Here is a 4,824-nt window from a genome sequence, read left to right on the forward strand (position 1 = left end):
GATGTTTATCGAATGACGAATATTTGCCACCCTTCTTCAACCAAATGAACCTAAGAGCTTCCTTGCAAACTGGGCATGGGAACTTACCGTGAACACACCAGACGCAAAATAGCCCATACGCCGGAAAGTCATGCATGGAGTACTGGTACCAAACATGCATTTTGAAGTTTGTCTTCGTAGCTCGGTCGTACGTCCATACCCCTTCCTCCCAAGCACGGACCAATTCATCAATCAAAGGCTCCATGTACACGCCCATTTTATTCCCCGGGTGTCCAGGAATTATCAACGACACGAATATGTTCTGTCTTTGAAAGCATACGCCGGGGGGAGATTGATGGGGATAACGAACATGGGCCAACATGTGTATGGGGCAGCGGTCATTCCATAGGGATTGAACCCATCTGTGGCCAGCGCAACACGAACATTACGAGCCTCTTTGGCGTTCTCATGGTGAATGGCATCAAAGTGGGTCCATGCTTCACCATCGGATGCGTGAACCATCTTGTCAGGATTGTATCGTTTCCTTTTTTGTGCCATGTCATCTGTTTCGTGGATTCCTCTGTCATGTATAGATGTTGGATCCTCGGTATGAACGGAAGGTGGCATAGGATTGTCACGGGGATGTCGAGCTGCCTCTTCTGTCCATCACCAGCGTCTACCTCCATGAACCTAGACAATTTACACTTCGGACAGTACTTTGCCTCAGTGTGTTCTTTCCTAAATAGGACGCAGCCCTTCGGACAAACATGTATTTGCTCATACGTCATCTTGAGTGCACGAAGGAGTTTCTGTGCCTCGTACATGCTCTTTGGCAGAACGTGATCCTCCGAAAGCAGGCTGTCAACAAACCATCGAAGGCGTCTCGACTCATGCTGTACTGCGACTTGAACGCCATTATACGCCCAATGGCATCCAGTTGAGAAACCTTTGTCTTGCCGTGAAGGGGTTTCTGTGCCGTGTCAAACATGTCGTAGAATGCCTTTGCGGTCGCCTCTGGCTCATCCTCCATACGTCCTTCGGCGAACTGTGCCTCGTGATAGTCGTTCAACATGTCCGCTACCCCGACATCAACATCGTAATCCTCGACGCGTTGTCTCACCACCTCCTCTCTCGTGCGATGCGCTTCACCATGGAAGATCCACCGAGTATAGTCCGGCGTAAATCCATTCTTCCAAATATGTTCTACCATGGCCTTCTTTGTTTTCCTTTTCCTGTTGGCACATTTGCTGCACGGACAAGGGACTAGACTAGCTCCTTTAACAGCTTCGCCATATTCCCGTTCCACGAAAGCATCGGTCTTCCTAATCCATTCAGGGGTGACATCATTACGTCCTACGCGACCCGTGTACATCCACTCACGGTCCTCCATCCTCTAACATATATAACCGAGTATAGTTTAATATAGACATGTAATGCATGTACACTACGTTCCTACCTTCTAATAGGTGAGGATAGGTCCTAATCCCACCCGCGGTTGCGTAGATGGAGTTAGTTTCCATGCTCTACTCCGATCCGAGATAGAATTTCGGCAGCACCTCCCCGCTGTTCTCCGGATACACGTCCTGGCAGGGAGAGTGTACTGTCCGGAGAACAACAGGGAGGTGATGCCGAAACTCTATCTCGGACCGGAGTAGAGCATGAAACTAACACCATCTACGCAACTGCGGGCTGTCCAAAAAACGTGGACAATTCGAAACTGATACATGATGCGGAAATAGAGGTTATACCTAGGGTGGCCGTGGAGTTAGGCTAGTGGGGCTGTGGCGGGTCAGTGCAGTGGCGACGCGACGCGGTGCAGGCAGACCCGCAGCGGCTAGGAAGACAAGTATCTTCTCTGTAAAAAAGAAACACAAGTCTGTTAATACAAAAAAATCGACAGCACCCCACTCAATGCATATCATAGCATGCACATGCAATATCATGGTGGCGGTCTTCACAAAATATTTTCAAGGAATTCAATGCAGTACGACACACATGAATTCCATATACGAATTTCACAAGAGTATCCATGTGCTATGCGTGGCAGAAGACAATTTGTAGTTCTCAAGTAGACATTTCAATTGGGTTACCAACTCTACAAGTCATTTCCAACGGGGACCGATCATATATAGGCTTCAATTGAATAACAAAATCGCAAGTTATTCTTGTAACTTTAAAAAAACAATACGCCTGGTTATTACCAGCTTGTAGAATGTGATTTTTTTTCTCTAACTGTTTTATTAGACTAGAGAAGTTTAACAACAAAGTAACTAATCATACTCATATGTATATATACATCCGCCCACAATATTATACTCATATGAATTCAACCAAATAGAGGGTGTTTGATCCATCTGACTAAAGTTTCGAATGTTTAAATATCAATTAAATATAGGTGTTGTTTAAATAGCAAAAAGGAGAGAGGATCGACGGTTCTCACCGATGGTGAAGCTCGGCCGGGCTACTCGACGCAGAGGACGGCGGCGCTCCGGGCGCGGCAAGTGCACTGACGGCGCGGCGCAGGGGCACGGGCGCGGCGGCGCGGGGCGCGGGCGCGACGGCGCGGGTGCAGGCGGCGCGGGACACGGCGGCGCAAGTGTGTGAGCGGCGGCGTGAGTGAGAGAGAGTGAGCGGCGGATTGAGTGAGTGAGAGAAGAGAAGGAGAAGGAGACAACCGGTCGGCATATTTTACTTCTTTGCCGAGTGCCCGTGATCTGGCACTCGGCAAAGATTTTTTTTAATTTTAAAATACGCTTTGCCGAGTGCCAGATCGGGGGCACTCGGCAAAGACGACTTTGCCGAGTGTCCCCTGGGCAGCACTTGGCAAATATACTTTTACAATTCTTTGCCGAGTGTCAACCAGCTGGCACTCGGCAAAGGCTGCTTTGCCGAGTGTCATTTCTTGACACTTGGCAAAGTACATTTTCATTTTTTATTTTCCCAACCAAAATTTTTGTGGTATGTTCCTACACTATATAGAACTACATGTACCATTTTGAGACAATTAGAAAATTTTTTTCTATAACTAGTAGATTTAGTTCGTTTATTTGAATTTCTTCGAAAAAATCACATTTGAACTGCAGGTCACTCGAAACTTGGAAAACCGTGCATGCAAAAATGATATTCATGCTAGTTAGCACAAGTTACGATCGATTTCAGGAGCGGACCGGAAACTTCGAACACCATGCTCACTCAACATGGCCGTGAACTTGTCATACAGCTGTTTAAAATTTTTATAAAACACAAACAAACTTAGAAAATCATGAAACTTGTCCACGTGTCATGATATCATATATAGAGTCTGTGATAAAAAATTTAGAATGTTTAGAGAAAGTTGTGAGACATTATGTGTAGAAACCTAAGAGAACTACACATGAAATCACAGAGTTTCAATGTGAATCTCTTAGGTTTGTACACATAGTGTGTTACAGCTTTATCGAAACTTTTTCAAATTTTTATCACAGCCTCTACATATGATATCATGACACGTGGACAGGTTTCTTGATTTTCTGACTTTGTTTGTATTTTATACAATTTTTAAACACCTGGATGTCAAGTTCACGGTCATGTTGAGTGAGCATGGTGCTCGAAGTTTCCGGTCCGCTCCTGAAATCGGTCGTAACTTGTGCTAAGTAGCATGTATATCATTTTTGCATGCACGGTTTTCCAAGTTTCGAGTGACCTGCAGTTCAAATCTGAATTTTCCGAAGAAATTCAAATAAACAAACTAAATCTACTAGCTATAGAAAACACTGTTACAATTGTCCCAAAATGGTACATGTAGGTCTACATAGTGTAGGAACATACCACAAAAAGTTTGGTGACCAAAATAAAAATATGCTTTGCCGAGTGTCTACAGAAAACACTCGGCAAATACTCTCTTTGCCGAGTGCCAGATATTTGACATTCGGCAAAGACTGACGGCCGTCAGCTGTAGACGGCCGCTAACGGCCCTTTGCCGAGAGCCATCTTTGCCGAGTGTTTGACTCTCGGCAAAGCAGTCTTTGCCGAGTGTTTGGCTGTGCTGAGTGTCCTGCACTCGGTAAATAAGCTATTTACCGAGCGCAGGACTTTGCCGAGTGCGACGCTCGACAAAGTATTCTTTGCCGAGTGCCCGATAAAAAGCATTCGGCAAAGCCGCCGACACTCAGCAAAGGACCGGATTCCGGTAGTGGGAGACCTTATTCATATATATTTTTTCCTGAAATTTGATGGTTTGGTTTTGTGGACGGTACTTGAGAAAAAATAACAAGCCGACACCACAATCCCTGAGTTAGAGTATAAAGGACAATACTGGATAGTTTTTCCCTGAATTGAAAATCTGAATACCAAAATATATAAATTTAAATAAACATTTGAGATACTCGAAAGCTTCAAATAAAAAAACTTATCAACAATAAACGTGTAGATCAGTCCGAGTAGCACAACTTTAATATTAAATATATGAACATTCAAGATTGTTTAAAAAATCTGAATTTAAAACTTTATGGACTTAGAAAACACATTTTGGACTCTAAATGGCTTCACATAAAAAGGTTTAAAACTATGAAGTTGTAGATCCTAAGGGTGTGTACAACTCTATTTAATATGGTATCTTTTGAGTAATTATTGAGGTTAATTGAAAAAAAATATAAGAGACGAGTTTTTCGGCAAAAAGCTAGTCTCTACACGATTCTCCATATATAATATTTTTAAACTGTATTTATGATACATAGACTCAGAATTGTACCGTGTAGTCTCTTAATTGTCTCTTGCATTTAGAAAACTGATCCATGATCTTAGAGTTTTACATGCCTTAATAAGAACCACCAACTCGTAAGATTAATATCGGTTGGTGTCTTGGAG

This window comes from Zea mays, chromosome 1 (genome assembly GCF_902167145.1).
Source record: "Zea mays cultivar B73 chromosome 1, Zm-B73-REFERENCE-NAM-5.0, whole genome shotgun sequence".
Taxonomy (NCBI): domain Eukaryota; kingdom Viridiplantae; phylum Streptophyta; class Magnoliopsida; order Poales; family Poaceae; genus Zea; species Zea mays.